The sequence below is a fragment of the Geotrypetes seraphini genome, chromosome 3 (assembly GCF_902459505.1).
Source record: "Geotrypetes seraphini chromosome 3, aGeoSer1.1, whole genome shotgun sequence".
Taxonomy (NCBI): domain Eukaryota; kingdom Metazoa; phylum Chordata; class Amphibia; order Gymnophiona; family Dermophiidae; genus Geotrypetes; species Geotrypetes seraphini.
Window position 1 is genome coordinate 334,642,126 of NC_047086.1, and position 22,352 is coordinate 334,664,477.

The window sequence follows — 22,352 nt, forward strand, 5'->3', positions numbered from 1 at the left end:
CTTGATCAAAGACAGAAGAGAGGGAGAGAGAGAGAGACAGAGGGGGAGCCAGAAGAGTCACGTGGGCAGTCCATGGGCAGCAGCAGCTCAAAGGAAATTGACTGACTGGCCGCTTGGGCGCATTTCAATATATGGAAATGACCAGAGGCTTCTGCCATAAATCAAGGCTCAACATTTTGTCATTTTTTCTAGCTCTGGTTCCTTCCCCCCCTCCCCTTCCTCCCATAGAAGCTTTATTTCTTGCAGTTACTAGTTATGCATTCCTGTTGTCGGAATTCTTTAATTAGAAACACACGTGTGTGTGTGTGAGAAAAAAAAAAAAACTATCTTGAAAGCTTGAATATTTTTTTTTTTTCGTCTGTTTTGCCCCGTTGTTTTTCTTCGATGTTTACAAGGAGAGGCATGTGGTATAACGCAGTGGAGCAGAAAATGTTATGTTTTATTTTATTTAGTTTTTGCCCTACCAAGTGTAGACAACCCTCCTGTCTAGTGAAATATTTCCGTTTAGTAAACCGTGAACTAAGTTCATTTTTTTTTTAATTAAAAAAAAACAACCAACAACCCAGTATCTTAACTAATATTAGGGTTTCATACCTTAATGTATTTTCTTTTGTTTGGAGCTCAGCCTTTAAGTGGCATGAAATCAGCTCCATGCATTTTGCACTCTCAAGTATATATATAAAAAAAAAAAATTAAATTCTTTGCACACAAAAGGCAAGAGAAACAATTTTGTGCAGCTACTTCCTACAAATCAGATAAAAACGTTTCCACAATGCATTTATTTTCCGTTTAATTTTCGTTTTCCAGTCCCCAGGTCTGCTCTGTCTTCTTACCAGCTACAGACAAGGAGCATTTTCTCTCCTCTCATGGCTTCATGCACAAAAGGCATGTACAGGGTCACTGGTCACCACCTTATAAAGCTCAGAACCTAATTAATTTTATTAAAGGGGGATCTGTTTATGCAATATGACAGCCTTAGGGAATTAACCCTTCAGGTGTTGCCAGGTTATTATCACACACTGTCTCCAAATAATTGCTTTCACGTTGGACCTTTTCTTAGTTTCTTCTGTTAAAACCATAGGTAAAGTTTCAAACAAATCACTAACGCCGAAAGGACTTATTTAAAATTAATTAATCCAAAATATTAACGAGGTTCTAGACAAGAGCTGTAAAACTGAATGGCTGGTGCTTTTTTTTTTTTTTTTGGACTTGGAAAAACAACCCCATTTTAAATGTAATCTGTCTCTCAACATCCCAGACAAACCCAAACTATAGGCAATCATTTCGAGTTATTACTTTCATTATTTTAGCCTGCCTCCGTGTGTAATTGAACATACGGTTCATAATAACCTCCAGCAGGTTTCCTAGTCCAGCCTCCAGAACTTCTCCTGTCCGAGTGTTTATTCTTTAATTACCAGAACAAAGTTTATTTGATTTTGTGGGAATAACTTTTTATCTCCTATAGGACTTTCAATATTACTACCTTAGGACTCGGATACATCCCCCCTCCCCCATCCCGTCGATTTATCTCATAGACAATGAAAGATAGGAGATAACGCTTGAATCTTACATACCATTTTTTTTTTATCCGTTCTTACATTTCCTTTCTGTGAGATTGCCAAGTTTCAGAACGTTTGTAAAACTTTCACCTCCTTATTTGTGCCATTTCTGGCACATCAGCTAAAACCAGTATATAATAATCAATCAATCATCTCACGTTTTCCAAGGCAAGAACTTTATCAGACGTGGGATATGCTGGTAAAGTAGCCTGGAGACGGCCAGTAATTGCATTAGGAGGAGTTTTCAATGTATAGGGTTGTAAAACCCTTCAGAAATGATTATTAACCGCTTATTTTCTTTCTACAGAACTAATCAAAACATGTGGTATAGAACATGTTTGAAGATATCCATCTCTTACCAAAAACAAAACAAAACATTTTTTTTCCCTAACGGAAAGAAGTTGGTAAAAAAATCCCCCCCCCCCCCCCCCGAGTCTACAAACCTGCCATCATTCGAGCTGTCTGCAGCTAAGGGCCTGCATAATTTGATATATTCTGATCTGAATAGCAGGCTTGGCAAGCGGTTGGTCCTGTTACAATAGCGCTTCAATGTGTATCAGGGAAACCGACCAGTACCACTACTACAATTCTTTTCTTTCACAAGTAGGTAAAGGGAAAAATAACCAGCAGCCTTTGCCATACAATAACTTTACGACACTTCTCCTGCTTTTTCTGGACGTTTCATGCACAATGAAACACAAAGCAACTTTGCAGTTTCTTGTAAGATCGGAAGGAGGAAAACTGCTGGAGCCCCACAGAGGCTGCCTGTACTTTTGCCCTAGACTACTGTAAATCCCATGTGCTCATGTTCTATAGCATATATTGCATCTCGCACCTTACAGCCAAGCTGCCATACCCTTCAGATGCTGAAGAGTAACCTTGTGAAGAAACAGCACGAGTACGGAACTCTTGTCATAGCTATCTTGCACAAAGCCCCCCTCCCCCCCCCACACACAAATCAAAAGTAGACGTAATCTGTACATGTAGTTTGTGAACGTGCTCAGTTTTCTTCTAGGATTCCATTGCAACGGGTGTTTCCAGGAAAAAAAATCCAACCCAAAACCCTTACATTTTTATTTTCACTCCCCTCTGTTACTAGTGGTTACAGGTTGGTCTTCTTCTTTATCCTACTAAAGTTTCACACTTTTTCTTTTCATTATTATCACACGCTTGATTTGTAAATCTTGAAATGACCCATCTTTCGAGGCCATCCGGGCTCTATTTTTGCTCTGTTGCTTCCTGGATGGCTTTAAGCAGGGCTGGGGGGGCGTGGCTAAAGGGAGGCGGGTCTACAGTTTTCTTGAAGCCTCTGGTCTACCAGCCAAACATCCATGTTAGTAATGTAGGTTTCATGTTTAGGTGCCCAATTTAATAACTTTGTAGTTCCTTCCGTTGGAAGTTGGGACCTTACAGTAGATGAAGCCATGGCCAGATCATGGGTTTGTTTGGGGGTTTTTTTCAATCATGCATCTCGTTCACCTGAGGGGAAATATCAGACACAAATCAGTCTTAAATGGCAATTTCAGACTAGCAGCTTCTATCTTTTTCTGGGATCTGCTATTTATTATTATTAATTTTATTTTTTTTTTAGCTCTTCTTCCAAAGTCTCTCTCTTTTTTTTACTTTGTTAATCTCTGGATTTGATTTAAAGCAGAAGATATTTTTTTTTATTATTCATTCAATTTTCTATACCGTTCTCCCAGGAGAGCTCGGAACGGTTTGCATGAGTTTCTTCAGGTACTCAAGCATTTTTCCCTATCTTTCCTGGAGGATCTCACAATCTATCTAATGGACCTGGGGCAAATTATAGCCTGGTCTTCTGTTTCACTTCTTTCCTTTTCCATTTTTTTGCACTAAGTTCTTGCTTTAAATATCTCTTTAGGATACCTCCATGAAGTTGGATCAGCACAGGATCTGGAAATACTTATTTGAAAAGAGGTGGGAATGGATGTTGAGGGTACAGCATTGGGAAACTAACATTTGCAGCCACATAAAGGTCGACTTAATTTTGGGTTTGATTTTGGTTACACTTACAGCACTGAAACCTGACCAAAATCATTTTTCTGCCCCTTTTTAGTTTCAGCTGAAAAGTTATATAAATTTCTGGCCATGATTTTTGGTTTCTGCCAAAAAATGACAATGTGTTCCCTATGCCTGGAACAAATTGCCTGAGTTTGTCTGTCAAGCCCCTTCTCTTCCCTTGTTTAACAGCAGACTGAAACCCCATCTTTTTGATATAGCTTTCAATCCTTAATCCTACTCCTCTGCCCTCCAACCCAGCCCACTGATTAACCGTTCCCTTAACTGTATCCATGGTATCTTTGGGAAGCAGAGCTGAAATTGTGATGTCATAATGCCTCCTTCCACCAATAAGAGGCAACCTCATCAGTGATGTCACAATGGCTTCATTGTCCTGTACTCCCCTCTACCTTCCAACCCAGCCCACTGATTAACCGTTCCCCTTAACTGTATCTATAACATCCTGTTTGTCTGTCTTGCCTGTTTAGATTGTAAGCTCTTTCAAGCCGGGACTGTTTCCTTACTCTTTGTGACTCTGCAGTGCTGCGTGCGTCTGGTAACATTATAGAAATAATTAATAGTAGTAGTGTTTTCGATGGAAGTCAAAAAGTTATGCATTGTCCCCTTTATTTTCCTCACATCTGAAACAGGAATTGTTTGTCCTCCTGGACCTCTCCCTCCACCCATAGACCCTCCTGGCTGCCTTACAAATCCTTGTAGACGAGCCAGGAGTAATCCCCAGTTACTCCTGCCCTTTAGGGCTCTGCTCTCAAAATGGCTGCCACAACTGGGGCATTGCTTCTGTCCTGACTTTGAGGAGTGCTGAAAAGTTAGCCCAACCAAGAAGAGAATGAGGTGGATGTGGTTCAATCAATCATCTGAAACAGGGTTATGGATACAGAAAAAGGAGGACAAATTGAGACATCCAGGTTTTACTTCCATTGCTTTCAATGGAAGTAAAACCTGGATATCTCCATCTGTCCTGATTTGGGTTGTTGTTTTTTTTTGTGTTTTTTTTTTTTTTTTTTTTTTTGGGGGGGGGGGGGTGTTCTGGAGCCATATGGTAACCCTAATCTGAAACAATATCAAAAACATAGAATTTTGTTTCTGTAAATTGGCATTTAATTTAATAAGATAAGCTACAGTGGCAAAATAACACTCAGAATTTAGGAAGTTTTGCTGCCCTCCTATACCACTAGACTACCAGGGTTTGTAAGGTAGGGGGAGGGGGTCCAAGTAATGCAGTTATAATCTTCCACAATAGTTTATGTAATACAATGCTCAAAATAAATATAATGTAAAATAAATAAATGTGACATAATATTTCAGCTGGAATTAAATTCTGTAAATTTGGGAATTAGCCACTCTGTGGAATTATGATGTCAACTATCACTTCCAGTGTGGAGCAAAGTCAGCCACTGCAAAAGCACACTAGCTTTTAGTTTCAGGTTTTCTTAGCAGCAATCCATGTGGGTGGAGACTATTTTGCTTGGAGGTAAAAATACAGCCATTCAGTATTTAAATTTATTACATTCTAGCTTGGATACTGAGTTTAGCAGAGGGATGCAGACTGCAAGCTCTTACAATTCTTAGCAGCTCTCACTGGTTCATATTAGCACATCCAAATTTGAATTTTCAGTATGAGTTTTAGCAGAAAACTTTCAGACAGTTTTGGTCGCGGTTATGGCTTTAACGGGGTGGGGGGGGGGGGTGGGGGGGAGCCGTTGTGGTTGGCCTCTACTTCCAACAGTAGTAGCTGGTGAGGAGTGAAGCATTAGTCAAAATGAGAATGATTGCTGTCTGAGCGTCAAATGAATTCCTCAAAGCAGGGCCTGTGTAAGAGTATTGGGTAACTTCCGCCAAGCTTCACCCTTAAGCCCGCCCACAATTTTGAGTTCTCTAATCTACTCTCCCCTCCACATTGGGTTTTTAAAAATATATATATATATATTTAAACTTTGCTGTATGTGTGTACTATATATCATACATAAACAAGAGGTCAATTTCCAAAAGTCATTTACCCAGGTAAATGGGCTATTTGATAACTGCCCATCTTCCCTGTAGGTAAAAAAATATGCATCGATGCTTCAGCGACTGTGAATGACTGCCACGTCATACTGCTTTGCTTTGTTTGCTGCCTCAGCCCATTGGCTAATTATGCCTAATCGCCAGCCCCTGGCGTTTGTTGGCAGGAACTGCAGTTTGGGGGGATCACTGCTCATCTAACAAAGACTGAAGGTCACATGTGATCTGGTGGTCAAACCCCGGAAGTGGCGCTTTTCAATGGCGACATCTAGGTGATAAAACCATTTTTATCTGCCACACCTTACGAGTCACACAGACTTGTAATCGGATCTCAACGTAGTGATGGTTCCGATGTTGTTCTTTTAATAGGCAGTCATCTTAGTCACATGTATACACTGTTTTGTACCAACTAAAGAAACGAACAGACTTTTAAATATTCGTATATATGTCAATAACTTGGACTGAAACACACATATGAGTCCAAGTTATTGCCAACCACAACTAGAGTAAAACTTTTGTAAACCTGCTGTATGCTTTTAGAGGACCACACTAAAATCTGAAAGATTCCGTTTAATAATATTTTTTTTTTAAACCTGAATTTTATTTTCCCCCACCCTCCTCTCTCACACGCTGCAAGGCAAAAAATAAGTGGAATACACTGTTTACTTTTATTCTTATCAACATAAAATACTTTTTACACAAGTCTCTTTTTTTTCCTGCAGTAGCTCAGATCATCCTAGACTTAAAATGCTGTAAGGCCCCGCCTGCCATTTATTATAATCCCAGATGTACTGGTCACTGTGAGCAAACACGTTAGCAGGCTCGGGCCTGGGGATTCAATTTGTTTGTAACCGGTCGGGAACAGACAAGGATCCATTGAAAAGTGTCTGGCTTCAAGTGCAGACAGATGGAAAGCACAAAGGTTAGTAGAGCCAGGCCTGGGATTGACCTTTCAGGGGCGAATTAAATCAGTCTGACCCTGTTAGGCCTAAATTATATCCTCAGACCTTCCAATAATGCATCTTTAATACATTACTGCTCCCTCTCATTTTTTTTTTTTTTTTTTATCAGGCTCCCCACCTCAAGGGTATTTGTGACCTCGGTGGTCAGTTTGTAGCGTTTTACAGCCAGAACACTTTCAAAAACAATCAGCTACATTTGTGAAATTCAGGTTTCTCCAAGGAAGCACAAAGAGCAAAACCCAGTAGTATCTGACGTGCACATACGCATCGGACACCTGATGCTTAAACTGGGGGTCCATTAGCAGCTGGAACAACTAAAGAGAGAAAGAAAAAAATAATAATAAAAGCAGGTGTCTACTATCATTTGGAATCCTGTCATGTCCGGTTCTCATGATTCAGAAACATCTTTTCTGTCAACATGATTTCAATTGTGCTCAGGTCCTCATGAGAGCAAACACAACCCTGAACTGTTAACCATATACAAGTTACTGCTGTCGACATATAGAATCTCTTTCGGGGGTAACCGCAGCTTGTTCAAGAATTCTGCTGCGAGAGGGCTTACCAAGTAAAATCCAAGACTCTGTAATGCTTTTAAAGAGAATCAAACCTTTTACTGAGGGAAGTTAAAACAAAAAGCTGAAAGGTGATGACGACAGGAAGCAAACTAGTCCAAGGCAAGGCCAAGGTACAGCCAAAGCGTAATGGGGGTAATTTTCAAAGCACTTAGATGCTCTACTAACCTTTGTGTGTCTAAGTAAAATGAGCCCCCAAGTCATCTAAAAATGAGAGATTTCAGATAATGAATTTGCCTTCATCATCTATGAAATACAGCTTCAAAGACTAGAAATGAACTGGACATTCCTGTTAAATCGGCTGGGACAAATCAGGGGAGCAGGAAAAATCCATGGCTTCATCTTTCAGCCCTGGGAGTGTTTAACCACTTTACCAGACGGGTCGGCCGGAGGCTGCCAACCAGGCACGTTTCAGGTCCTCACTTAATGGTCGGTTGCAGTTTTTTTTCTCGGATTGGTGCTTAGTCCAGTTGATTTCCTCTGTAGTTTAACTCCTTTTTTTTTTTTTCCATTTCCGTCTGCAATTGAATAGTTATGTAAAACTCCAAAAGCAAACATTAAACAAACGGCCATAAAGCCCGGGCAAAATTTGGGAGTACAGTAGGCCTAATGCAATGCAGGTGGTTTTCTCGCCATTCCTGCAGATACAGAACTCATGACGCTAGAGGAGCTTGCTTGTTTCTGTTTTCCCTTCCAAACTTTCCAAATTTAGCTGATTTGGCAGCACTTCTATCCCTTCCCCCTCAGACGGTTGATCATAACTAAGTAATCCTCATCAATCTATAGTAAATGCATGATCATGTTTATTGCAGTGGTAGTTAAATCGTTGTTAATTTTACACTAAACGGTTGTTATGATGATGAATGGGAAGACTGATGCTACACAGGGGACTTCAGCCCATTTATTCGTTGGTGGGGAAGAGGACTGAGGAGATTAGCATTTCTTTAACTTTTATTTGTAGGACAAAGTGAGCCAGAGTCTGTCTGATAAAAAAAGAGCAAATGTTCGATTGATGCCTAAATAAACCGCCCCACTACATTTGTTAATTCTAAAATGCTCTGCTAAAATAATAGCCAGTTTTATTTAATAAATGGATGTTTAAGGCGCTTAGATGTCAAATATTTTTCCATCTCAAAAAGCTCTAGAAAACTGTATGTTTTTAGATTTTTCCTAGTGATGTAGGCCAAATAAAACCAAATAGCAGCCCTGTTTGCAACCTGAAGCCTAGCACCACCCCAGGTATATTTTCGCAATGCTTTTCAGACCATATTTGGAATCACGTGTTTTGGAAAAGTGTAGATCAAAGATACACCAACTCCAGTAAGAGCTTTCGAATTAAAGGGACGTATTACAATTGGTAATACATTCTAAATTTGAGGTTTAAATACTCTTGTTGACATGACCATCTTGCAAAGGTTGAGAGAGGTTTGCATTAGCCTTTGTCTCAGCCCTGAAGCAGGTGCGGTTTTGTAGTGAGCTGGCGCCATCTCGAGGAAAAATGTTGGCAATGCAGGTGTGAAGTTGAACAGCCATGATCAAAATTGGACCATTTATTTTCTCAGTGGGGTGGATTCCACTTTTTTATATAAATAAAAATAAGTAAACCAGATTATAGTTTTAGATAATAAATGCACAACAAAATCCCACAGTACTCAACTTTCTCTTGTTTTATTTAGTGATACATGCATGGAACCAATAATACAAACAAAAATTTAGAACTATTTTACAAGAAAAGCACAAGACAACTATAAATTGTGGTTCACAATACAAAAGTCTAAAGAGGGCAAAGTCAAATCTCAAAAGCAGGTAAATTAAAAATTAAATATGGCTTAATGTGATCTATTCTCAGGTCAGCCAGGTCATTTGCTCTTGTCATCTTTGGAAAAAGACACTAGTGTGGGTCTTTTTGCTTAGGAGACAGCAAATTCCACCTGGCAACAGTGTATTGAGACAGAGGCTGGGATAAATGCAACATCAAGCAGAACAGATCATTTTTGACTGCATGTGAAAGATTAAAAACTGGCAACCATATATAAGAATTTACAGTGTCAGAATCTTATTCTTCTGGTAGGGGAACAGCACAGAGAACATTTCATATTCAGATCATAAACCCAACTTTTCTTCTTTTTATAAAAATATTATTTATTTATAAAGTATATCATGTACATCCAAGCAATAAAACTTAAAAATAAGAAAACAGAAAAAAAACCCAAGGTAATAATTATCCCCCCCCCCTTTTTACAAAACTGTAGCGTGGTTTTTAGTGCTGGCTGTGGCAGTGACAGCATTGGTGCTGTTACCGCCATGGCTGGTGCTAAAAACCGTGCTGTGTTTTTGAAAAAAAAAGGAGGGGAGGGGGGTTATATAATCCAAGCATAGAATGCTCATCTTTCTTTAGTCCACAATGAAAAGAGCCAAATATATTGAATTAAATTCAAAAGAAAAAAAAAATGAAAAAGAAAATTCACACTAAGAGGAATGAAAAGGGATGATACCATTACCGCTTCCAACTCTTTAGAGACCAAAAGTTTGGGTCAAAGGAAAAATAATTCTACCATTTAGCAGGAAATTTCTATATAAATGTAACACCAAACACAATAATTCTTGGCTTAAATGACAAGAATTCTTTTCCGTGTCTATGTTAGAAAACAGCAACAGGAAATATATACATTCACAGATCCAAATATACACATTATAGATTTTTTTAAAAAAAGATAAAGACAAAAAAGCACATTCTCAATATCGTTCTTCATTCCATAAAATAATAATTTCACTGGGTTGTCTAGGTCCTGTATATCATCCCATAAGGCGTTCATATCCACCGCCATTGGTTTCTGCAATTCCCCAGGCACAAAGCTTTTCCTTCTGGAGACTGATGACTTTAAAATGGAATGGATCACCTTCCATAACAGAGATGCCACTCACAAAGGGTTCCAACTCTGTCACTCCTCCACTATCCTTCTAATTCCGTGATGAGGCTCCCTCTCCAGTTTGTTGTTTAACTTCCAGGGTATGGGGGTGCAGAGCACTATTCCAGGCTAAACAAAGCCCGGTCCACACTGAAGTCCGCTACAATACCAGGCATCCCTCCCAAAACAGTAGATGCAACCACATCATGGGAGGTAAGCAATCCTGGTATCATCGTCTCCAAATGTGATGAGGCTCTAATGGGTGGAGGTTCATGGATGCAGGCGGGCAACTCTCTTTTGCTTTCCCATTTCTACAGGATGCAACATGAAGCAGTCCAAGAACCAAGCGTCCTCCTCCATATTCATCTTGGCTCCTGGTAGGTTTGGGACACTCTTCATCTGGTTTCTCTTCAGAGGCCTGTCTGATATGGGTGAGCCTACACAGCATAGCTCTCTGAGTCATTGAAACACACAAGCCCCTCCACCACTACAAGGTGGTGTCCCTTCAGAGGAGTAAACCCAACTTTTCAACTGATCTAAAAAGTACAGATTCAAATCTCTCACTGTGCATTTTTAACTCCCAAACACTTTCAAAAATATCAGGACCACTGTTAACTAGGTTACCATTACATAACAGCTCTAGAATTTGATACTGAAATTGAAATATACTGGATCTCCCAAAGTTTGGATGCATGTAAATGGTGAGCTCACGCAGATGACACTAAATGGTTCAAAGTTGTTAAAATGCATGCAGATTGTGAAACTTTGTCATTCTTTCGATGCATATTGGACACCCTTTCTGGGCAGGAAAAAAATAAACAAGTCTCTGTTTTACCAGAGATTTCTGGAGTTTTCACTGTGACAGCATTTCTTACAGTGTTGATCTCAAAATTACTATGCCCTCTGCAGGGTCTCCTGTTCTGGATGACCAGGATAGATGAAAAATTGTTTTTGTTCTACAATCAGCTCTTTTATATGGAGCAGTAAAACAGCGAGAATTGGTTACCCTAAGTCATGGGTAGGCAATTCCGGTCCTCGAGAGCCGGAGCCAGGTCAGGTTTTCAGGATAGCCACAATAAATATGCATGAGATAGATTTGCATCTCAAGGAGGCAGTGCATACAAATCCATCTCATACATATTCATTGTGGATATCCTGAAAACCTGACCTGGCTCTGGTTCTCGAGGACCAGAATTGCCTACCCATTACTTAGGGTAACCAATTCTCGCTGTTTTATTGCGGGGGGGGGGGGCATGCACGTCTAGACTTGCCAAATTATCTTTACAATATAATAGTTTTACTTAGATGGGCTCATGAGGCTATCACTAATCATAAAAGATATTCTCCAAATTGCCTTTTAGACAATTGCACTTTACCAACTGCTTTTTAGCTTACGTTCATTGTATAGGGCAAGGTGGGCAATTCCGGTCCTTGAGGGCCGGAATCCAGTCGGGTTTTCAGGATTTCCCCTATGAATATGCATTGACAGCAGTGCATGCAAATAGATCTCATGCATATTCATTGGGGAAATCCTGAGAACTCAGCTGGATTCCAGCCCTCGAGGACCGGAGTTGCCCACCCCTGGTATAGGGCCTGAACCATCCTTTTCCTTTTTATATCCTGTTAGAAAGGCATGGCATTGGTGGAGACTAAATGAAGGTAAATCTGTTAATGCATCTCCTTTCCTTCTTCACTAGAATAATCGCCTTTTTCACCAGGAACGGAGACCTCTGCTTTTCAAAAGTGGGGAACTGGTAATATCATATTGGATCAAATTCTCATTATTGGAGAAGGCTTATGCCTTGTTTTGAACAAGACCAGCACACTTGTATTTACCACAGTTTCACTACCTTCATTATGTAAGACTAACATATTATATCCTTACAAAAATTTCAGGATGAATGGTAAGAAGCAGAGACCCTTAGTAAGATTTTTACTGATCTGCCTATAATCTCTAATAAACTTTCATTCTGGTATAGGATGAGCAGGGATTACCAAGCAGATCGGCATCTCCAGGACTTAGCTGCTTCTTGGTCTAAGGAATTAACATTAACTGTAACTTTTCAAGATCTTTATAATCCATTTAAAAATATCTATGAGAAAGTAAAGGATGTCAACTTACACAAAATTCAATTCAACTAATACATAGGACATATTTTAAGAGAACGAGGGGTACTCTGCCGTCTTTGTGGATAGATGGTATATGCCTCAGATGCCGAGCTGCTAAGGGCACACTTCTGCATACATTTTTGAGTGCCCAGTGTTAAAAAGTGTGGAATAAGGTCTTTACAATATTAGAAAATGTATTGCAAACTAAACTGGATGGGCTATCCAGCACTATTGTAGGGAGATGATGAAGTATTTTCTGAGCAGGACCATTCAAAAGCAAGGATTAAATATGTATATTCTGTATAGCAATCATATTGGTTAAGAAGGTGATACTTAAATTTTGGCGCTCTCTTGAAGACCCGCAAATTGCTAATTGGTTTGATAGGATGCAGGATATGGATAGTAATATTTAAGGATGTTTACTTATTTTTACTTCCATTTGGGGTTTTTTTTTCCTTTTTTTCCTTTTATTTAATGTGAACCACATATGACGTGTACTTTTTGCTATGGTTAATATGGATTGTTCTGCATTTTTATCTTGGCTATTCACGTTTGAGAAGCATCTTGCCACTTTAACATTTGTTCACAAATGTTGAGGTTTTTGAAAATACATGTATCCTGGTTTTTCCCATTCTCTTTGTCTTGCCTATATAAATAAGGCCACATGGACAAACAATTACATATATTACATGGTGTCGGGGGAAGAGTAGTGCAGAGTGGTCTAAAACCCCAGTGTTCTCTCAGAAGTTCAGTATTAGGACCTATATTCCTTTCTCAGAAGATGCCAAGGCTTCCCAAACCCAAAAGAGGGAGGTTAAAAGGGGGGGGGGGAAGTTACTTAATCCCCCCATTGCCCCAGGTACATTAGATAGATTGTGAGCCCATCAGGACAGACAGGGAAAATGCTTGAGTACCTGAATAAATTCATGTAAACCATTTTGAGCTCCCTTGGGAGAACGGTATAGAAAAATGAATAAATAAATAAATAGTAGTAAAAGTTCACAGACAGACAGGAGAGAGTTTGGCTGCCAAACTAAGCCTTGGGTTTCAGTTTCCCTGGGGAGGGAGAAAAGTGCAACACCTTGGTCCGTAGAAGTTAACAGCAACCCAAGAAGGAGGGCTGGCATGTAATTGAGAACAGAGAAGCCTTCTCAGGCAGTTCCCTGGAATAACCCTCGGTGGGAACATCTGGGAAATAGCTATTTCCGTGACTTTTCCTGTAAGGGAGTGAGGGGCACTCCCTTACTGATACTGCAGTTATACCACTATACAGCAAGGAGTGCTAGCTCACAGGGGGAAGAATAAGCCACCTTAATGTAAGTGAGCTAATCCTGAGTCATGGGGATGGGACTTAGCAGCAAGTTCACATGCCCTAGAGTGAAATCATTCAGAGAGGCCCCCAGAGGAAGAGGTTTCCAGGAGAGAGGCCTGAGGCAAGAGTCCTCTAGGAGTGAATCTGTGGGAGAGGCTCTGTGAGGAGAGAAGTGGCCCTGGAATTTGGGTTTCCCCTTGCCTGTGTGTATGGAAGTCACGAGAAGTCAGATAAGGTAGGACAAGCTGTAACTTTGGCTATATAAGAATCCTGTTTAGGAGGTCTGGAAGGAGCCAGACCTGTGTTTGAGAATCTGGCAAGTAGATAAATATTTTGAAGACTGTGGAAAGTTTGCCTCCGAACTTAAGAGACATTATTCTTTATTTATTGTGCCAGAGAAGTGACAAGATTCAGCAATGGTTAATAAAAGTTTTTTCGTTTCACTTTGTCTGACTGTGTTTTATAAAGACCCTGTTCCCACACCGCTCACTCACACTACCACATATTGTTGCAGTGGTGGTGGGATCTGTGCTTCAAAGAGGCTGACTTCATTTTCCTCCAGGGATTAGGGCTTCAGCACAGGAGGTCAAGTGTTTTTACAAGGGAATAAAGGAGATTAGCTTCACCCTGAAGAGGAACACGAAGAAGTGTAGTTAGAGCTGGACAAGCAGGGGTTTTTTTCCTGCAGGTTTAAAGATTGAAGCACTGCAGAGTGCTGCTACAGCAGCAAGAAAGATCTGGCCTGTAGTGATCAGAAAAATGTGAAGTATGGTTGGAAGGCTGTGTGCAAGCTAGACCTAACCAGCAAGTGGGAAAAGAGAAAAAAGTGTAAAAATTTAAAAGCAAATACCTTGAAAACTGTTCATATTTGAAGAGCAGTGAGAGTGTATTGTGGCTTCAGGGAGAAAGCTACAAAAGTGGCAGGGTTCTGGCAAGCTGCTGAGTGCACCTGCTGAGAGGGCACAGCATGTGAGCAAATGCATGGCGTGTTAAAAAGGGAATAGCAAGCAAGAGAGTCTTCTCTAATCAAGCACAGTGATTACAACTGGGTGTAGCTGCCAAAGAAGTTGGTTTAAGAGAGGGGGAAAAAAGCTTCTGTGGGAACGTGAAATTTTGGCTGCTGAAATCAGAACAGTCAAGGAAAGCTGGTATAAACCACAGAGTGCAGTAGGAGTTAGGTGTCCTGAAACAAGGCTAATTCCTGAATGCACAGCAGGCAAGAGGGAGTAATAGACGTCAAGCTGGGGAAAAGTTAAGTTTTGCTGCTGCATTGTAAGCTGCAACTGAAGCAGCTGGAAGTCCTAGAATGGAGTAGCTGTTTAAAAGTCAGCACTCCAGGATATACTGGTGGAAGACCAATCTACTTATGAAGTGGAAAAGTGAGACTCCAATATGGGAATCTGGGAACAGGAATGGGAGGAATTCTGCTTAAACTGGCAGCAGTGCCCTGCAGACTGGGCTAAGTACTATCTCGAGGAAGGAGATGTGGCTGAAGAGAAGAACAGCCAGGACACCCCCCCTAAAATATAGAAACATGATGGCAGATAAAGACCAAATGGCCCGTCCAGTCAGCTCATCTGCAGCATCCACTATCTCCTTCTCTCCCTAAGAAATTCCATGTACCTGTCCCACGCTTTCTTGAATTCAGGCACAGTCTGTCTTCACCACCTTTACCAGGAAACTATTCCACGCATCTACCACCCTTTCTGTAAAAAAAATATATTACCTTGGATTACTCCTGAGCCTATCACCTCTTAACTTCATCCTAAGCCCTCTCATTCTGAAGTTTCTTTTCAAATGAAAGACTCACCTCATGTGCATTTATGCCATGTAGGTAAACTTCTCTCTCATATCTCCCTCTCCCACATTTCCTCCAAAGTATACATATTGTCCCCGTACAGTCACCTTATGTTGGAAGACTACCGACCATTTTAGTAACCTTCCTCTGGACTGACTCCATCCTGTTTACATCTTTTTGAAGATGTACACAATGTTCTAAATGAGGTACACAATGTTCTAATTGAGGTCTTACCAGAGTCTTATATAGAGGAAGTTAAGGAAGATAACTTGCTCCCTCTTAAAAGCTCCTTTAAGTCACTTGCCAAAAATCAGCAGGCTTCATAAGGTTAAGCACCCTGACAAAAGCAGGAAGCCAGAAGCCAGACAAATGGCTGGGCATCAAAGTGATTCCTGGACAAAGGAGTGAGTTGCAACCCAATCCCAGAAGCCCTAACAACAGGTAGAGGTTAAGTGCCTGGCTCAGGCGCAGCCCAAGACGTGGAAGGTAGTCAACCATGGTGGTCTAGATGTGACTGACCTGAACTGGTTACTTTCCACGGTATCTCAACCAAGATAAGAGACAAAGCCCCTGGGAAATCACCCAGATGAGATTCAGGACCCACTTCAGGACTCACTTAGCGAGCACAAGGAGGCTGACCGCTACATTGAGACACTGACAGATAAACTGGAGTGAACGGCTAAATATGTGGGTTGATTAAGAGAGGAAAGGAAGACCCTCCAGACAAAGCTGGTGAAAGTTAAAGACCAGTTGCAAAGCCAAGGGGAAAAAATGAGAAAGTATGAATGCATGTTGCAGTACATGGAAGTAGAGAAAGCAGGGCTCAGGAGAGCCCTTGAAAAGAAAACTGAGAAAAAAAGGCAAATGAATGCTAAGTCCCTAGGTTGGGACCCTGCAGTACAAGAGATGCAGGCAAGGCTAGAAGAGCTCCAGGCCTTATAAATTTCCTTAAACTTCATAGAGAAGCAGATGGAAAAGGAGAGAGAGTGGGCACAGAGCCAGAATGCATGGCTGAGAGCCCAGCTGAAGGCTAAGACCCAGGAAGCCCTGGATCTAAACTGTGACAGCGAACAGGAAGTCACAGAGTTGAGGAATTGTCTGAAGCAGAAGACATAGGAGGTTACCTAGCTGCAGGAGCAGGTAGCCTGTATTAAAATCCTCCACTGAAACCTACACAGTCCTCTAAAAAGATGACATGTCTGGGTTTTCCGGTCATCTGGAAACCCTAGTCTGGAGGGTTTACCAAGGTAACCCTAGTCTGGTTGTGAACCCTACAAGAAGCTATGGGGGTAATAATAAAAAAAAAAAAAAACGTCTAAAAAGTGTCCTGATCGTCCAAGTACCCATAACCAAAGCTGGTTTTTAGACGTATCTAAAACCAACTTAGGCCATTCCCCTGCCTCTAGACACACAGAGAGAAAAGAAGCGTGTTTAGAGGAGGGGAAAGGGCGGGCAGTGGGCGGGAGGGGGCCGACCTACACCTAGGCGTACACCAGGTATAACCAAAATCTTAGGCAGGTTGCCTAGTCGGCACTTATACGTTTTTGACTTAGACCAAGTCAAAACGTGTCTAAGTGCCGGAAATGCAACCTGCCTACCCCTCCACCGCAAGCATCGTGGCAGGAGAGATGCCTCATCTCCCCTACTGTGATGCCATCCTCTACCCCAACTGCTGCGACCCGCGGCAGGAGAGATGCCCTATCTCTCCTGCCGCGGGTTGCAGCAGTTTCGGTAGAGGAGTGATGGCATCACAGTAGGGGAGATGAGGCATCTCTCCTGCCACGATCCATCACCCCCCACATACACAACATCGGGGCAAGAGGGAGCTCAAGCCCTCTTGCCCCGGCCAACCGCGGCACCCCCGACGATATCGGGGCAAGAGGGAGCCCAAGCCCTCTTGCCCCACCGATTAACATCGGGCCAGGAGAGAGCCCAAGCTCTCCTGGCCCCAGCGATCCCCCCCCCCCCCCCGCGTCTCGATTGGGCCAGGAAGGAGCCCAAGCCCTCCTGGCCCAGGTGACCCCCTACCCCCCACCCCCCCCACTACATTACGGGCAGGAGGGATCCCAAGCCCTCCTGTCCTCGACGCAACTCCCCTCCCCCCAACGGCCGCACCCCCCAACGGCCGCAACCCCAATCGCCCCCCCTCCGCCGACCCACGACCCCTCTGGCCGACCCCACAACCTCCCCACCCGCACCCCCTTCCCCTTACCTTTTCAAGTTGGCCAGACAGACGGGTGCCAAACTGCCCGTCCGGCAGGCAGCCGACTCCAGAATGGGGCTGGATTGGCCCAGCTGTCCCAAAGCCCCACCCTCAGGTGGGGCCTAAGGCACATGGGTGGTTGCCTGGGCCAGGAGGGCTTGGGCTCCCTCCTGCCCCGATCGAGATGCGGGGGGGGGGTTGGTCGCCTGGGCCAGGAGGGCTTGGGCTCCCTCCTGGCCCGATCGAGATGCGGGGGGGGGGGGGGGGAGTCGCTGGGGCCAGGAGGGCTTGGGCTCTCTCCTGGCCCGAAGTTAATCGGCGGGGCAAAAGGGCTTGGGCTCCCTCTTGCGCCGATATCGTTGGGGGTGCCGCAGTTGGCCGGGGCAAGAGGGCTTGAGTTCCCTCTGGCCCCGATGTTTTCGGGAGGGGTGTGTCACGGTTCGACATGGCAGGAGAGCTTGGACACCCTCCTGCCTGGATGGTTGTGGTGGGGGGGGGATTCTGTAACCGGTGTTGTTTTTGACAGACACCGGTTACAGAATCCAGCTTTTAGGCGAAGGACTGGCTCCTCCTTCGCCTAAAAGCCCTTCTGTTGGACGTTTGGGGATTAGGCGTTTTTTTGTTTCATTATGGCTGAAAAGTGTAGACATCGTGTGGGTGTACTTTTAGACATAGTGGTGATTGGGCATTTAGGCAGAGGAAGGCTATAATCAAAACAAGGACGTTTGGTTTGGTTATGGACACTTTCCCTGCTTCTGCTTTGAACATTTAAGGACTTAGGCCAAAAGGGGACTTAGACGCTTTTTTTGATTATGCCCCTCCATATGTACTGAGAGTCTGTTTGGGAGGTCTGGAAGGAGCTAGACCTGTGTTTGAGAACCCTACAAGTAGATATATGTATTGAAGGTTTGAGGACTATGGAAAGTTTGTCTCTGAACTTAAGAGACATTATTATTTCTTTACTGTGCTAGAGAAGTGACAAGATTCAGCATTGGTTAATGAAAGTTTTTGTTTCACCTTGTATCCTTGTCTGACTGTGTTTTATGGAGGCCTTGCTCCCACACACTGCTCCCACACACTTCCACAGATCCCTAATGCTGCAATTCCAAAAATAGCACTGCAATATGTAAATCGCTGTGCATTATAAAATAATGAGATGCAAAACCTGCATTTTCATATTTTGTATCTCATTAAAATGCAAATCTTCTAATGTGGCTTGCGGTGATATATCGCAGGTCACATTAGGGCCTATAAACCATGGTTAAATAACCCAGGCTCTTTGTTGAGGTTATTTTATTGTCAAGGGGCATTGGGCCACACAAAGCTGCAGCCCAATGCTCACAAGCTGCAGCAATTAATCCCCCCCCCCTCCCAACCCAATCCCTCCATGTAGGGCTCCTCCAGCACCCCAACTCCCCTAAAATTCATTGGCAGTCCAGGAGGTCCACTGGTAGGGTCCAGGGGGTTGGCCAGGAGTGATGCCCAATTAATGCTGCAGTCAAAACAGTGCCCCTAACGGTGCCGTCTTGCATCCATTTCTCAACAGTTTGCAAAGAAGGATTTTAACGCGCTTTTTTTGTTGTTTTAATGTGGCACTGCCTAAGTCAGGGGTCTGCAACCTTTAAGACATAAAGAGCCACTTGGACCAGTTTTCGAAAAGAAAAAAATACTTGGAGCCGCAAAACCATTATAAAACAAATCTAACACTGCATATATTGTTTCTTATCTTAATGCTATATACAGGATCATGCAGTTAGCTGTCAATCTGAAGAAAAAAAGGACTTTTTCACTTAACAATGTAAAATATATTTTTGCACATTAATAGCTAATTAAAATATTTAATTTAGCTGGTTAATGGGATTTTTGCTCCTGAACCTCAGTGCACAGTGTCTGCACATCAGGGCTGTAAGACGTCACCTTCATTTTCACACAGGCTTGCAAGCTGTCATCTGTGAGGCATGATCGATGTTTGTTTTTAATATAGTTCATGTTGGAGAAGACCTGCTCACATACATATGTGGAGCCGAAGATCGACAGCACTCCAAATGCATACTTTTTCATGTTTATATAAGTGTTGGGGATGGCATTCCATGTTTCGAATACAAGTTTGTCCAGTTTGGGAAGGTTTTCAATATCAGTCCATTTATGATTCTGAGCCATAATGGCCTTCTGATGGGCAACATCCTCAAGAGTAGCGGTCAAGCATTTGAACTTGGACACCCATAGATCATTACTGGGCCAATAAGCCCCCCATATAATGTGCCAATAGCCACAGGCCCCCCTATAATATGCCAGTAGCCAATAGGAGCCCCCACAATATGCTAGTAGCCATAGCTTCCCCCTACATTGTACTAGGAGTCATAGTCCCCCCTATAATGTGCCAGAGTCCAGGCCCCCCATATAATTAGCCATAATAGTAGGTTTTAGCACAGGGAGTTACGCTGAATGCCTCGCGCTGCTCTCAATGCTCTTAGGCTCCCTGCACTAAAAAACGATATTGCGGTTTAGTAAAAGGGAGCCATAGTGCAAAATATAGACAGCAGATATAAATTCTCAAAACCGACACATTTTGATCACTAAATTTAAAATAAAATCATTTTTCCTACCTTTGCTGTTTGGTGATTTCATGAGTCTCTGGTTGCACTTTCTTCTTCTGACTGTGCATCCAATCTTTCTTCCTTTCTTTCAGCCTCCTGTATGTTTCCTCTCCTCCAGACCTCATTCTCTCCCCCAACTTTTTCTTTCTGTCTCCCTGTTCCCCCTTCTTTCTGTCTCCCTGTCTGCCCCCTTTCTTTCTTTCTCCGTGCCCTCCCCCAAGCCACTCGGTTTGCTGCCACCGCCATCGGGGAACAGCCCCCAAGCCACCGCCGTCCCAAGCTTTCCCTGCAGAAGCGTCGCGCTGACCAGCAATCCGCTCCCTGACGTCAATTCTGATGTAGGAGAGGAAGTTCCGGGCCAACAAGGCATTTCTCCTCATTCCATCCAGCCTGAGCCCCATCTCTCCTTGATCCAGCATTTCCCTTCTGTGTTTGTCAGAATTACCATTCCACCTATTTTCCAGCATCACCCTTCTTTGTGTCCATCTCACTATATCCCTATCTCACCACTTTTTCAGAATCTTCATTTGTCTCTGTCCTTGTCTTTACTCCATGTTCACCATTTGCCCTTTCAATGTCTTTATCCCCCCCCCCCACTTTTTCAGCATTACTTCTATGTCTCTATTTCACCTCCTCTTCATGTCCCCTCTGTATCTCTATCCTTATTCAGTAGGTCCTGCTTACCCTTTCTCTTCTTTGTGTCACTATCTCCATTTTCAGCTTTCCCCCCTTTTCCTTTGTTACTGCACCCTGTAGCTAGAATCTTTCCACCCTCCCTCCACTCCGGCCCAGCCCAGTATGAAATATTTCCTTTTGTTTCCCTCCCCTCTCTCTTTCTCTCTCTTCTCCTCCCTCACCCACGAGTCCTGCATCTGGCCCTCTCCCTTCTACCTGCACCTGGCAACACCCCCCTGCTCCGCGGCTCTCTTCAGCAACTCGTCAGCAGCGGTGATCAAGACAAGCTGCCGACATCGAGGCCTTCCCTCTATGAGTCTCGCCTTTGTGGAAAAAGAAGTTGAAACAAGCGGGACTCGCAGAGGGTAGGCCCCGACGTCAGAAGCTTGTGTCGATCGCTGCTGCTGAGTTGGGCACCCCTGACTTAGAGCCATAGCGCATGAGAGAGATTCCCACGGGGATGAAAACAGCCTACCTAAATTCTGGCGATGCAGGCATGCGTCGCGGCGGGAAATAGCCATGCTGAGCAGTGAGCTCAGCACATACACAGATGAAAGCCTTGCTTGCTGATTGGTCCGGCCCGCGTGACACACTACCGGAGCCGCGGCAAAGGTGAAAAAGAGCCGCATGCGGCTCTGGAGCCGCAGGTTGCCGACCCCCGGCCTAAGTAGTACTGTGTGTAGCCACCGTTTTTTTCATAAAATTGATAGTGATTTGTGTGCCTCTCACTTCAAAATTCAGTTATTGGCAAGCTTTTCATCGTTCTTTTGTTATACAGTAGTATGTTTGTATTACAGTAATCCTGGGGTTCCTCCTCTTTTGCTTTTTTTAGATTTAAATATTTTAATTGCATTTAGACTTATAAAATAATTTCTTCATTATTTGTATGCACTTTCTGGAATGCCTATATATTTAAATTTGCATTTTTAGTAGAAGTTATTGCTAACCAGACCCAGACAATTACTATGGGGTCCTTTTATCAAGCCGCGCTAGCGGGGTTAGCACGTCGGTCATTTCATCACATGCTAACCCCTGCGGCCAACTAAAAAACTAACGCCTGCTCAATGCAGGCATTAGCAGCTAGTGCGGCAGGCAGTTTAACGCACGGTATTACGCGCGTTAAACCCCTACCGTAGCTTGATAAAAGGACCCCTATATGTTCTTTCTTAATGATTGCAAGTTTCTATACAGTAGGCTCCTCTCATTTTTATATCTTATTTATATTATATAAGAAATTTTGATTTGAATTGTAACATTTTATATTTTAATTACATTAGTCTGTTTTATTATTATGTGTACACTGTAGCTTTGTCTTCTATTTAGTGATTTAATGTGTGTTTTTATATTTTTATTACTGCATGTTGTCATTTAAATTGGTTTTTACATATTTTATTTACAATAAGTTAATTTGTATATATTATTTTTGTGATTATTGATTATTTATTTTAAATGTATATGTTTTTTGTAGAAACATATTTTCCGATCCCTGAGGCAGGTTCATGTGAGCCGAAACACAGACCGTGTCAAGTCTAACTGATGTTTGACAATAAAAAAGTAGTTGAACTCAATAGCTCTGGTCAGAGCATTATTTCAAGAATATTCTTGGTTGGAT

General features: G+C 42.6%; 2 long non-coding RNA genes across 2 annotated transcripts; one reads left to right on the forward strand and one right to left on the reverse strand.

The window, feature by feature from the left end:
• Positions 1 to 6,365: 6,365 nt before the first annotated feature.
• Positions 6,366 to 12,059, forward strand: LOC117357931. The gene is made up of 3 exons (XR_004538903.1): positions 6,366 to 6,525; positions 10,364 to 10,423; positions 11,744 to 12,059. It is a non-coding gene; the product is annotated as an uncharacterized LOC117357931 (long non-coding RNA).
• On the reverse strand, positions 6,643 to 7,889 carry LOC117357932. Its single transcript, XR_004538904.1, has 2 exons — positions 7,306 to 7,889; positions 6,643 to 6,879 (listed from the first exon to the last, which is right to left on the reverse strand). It is a non-coding gene; the product is annotated as an uncharacterized LOC117357932 (long non-coding RNA).
• Positions 12,060 to 22,352: the final 10,293 nt, after the last annotated feature.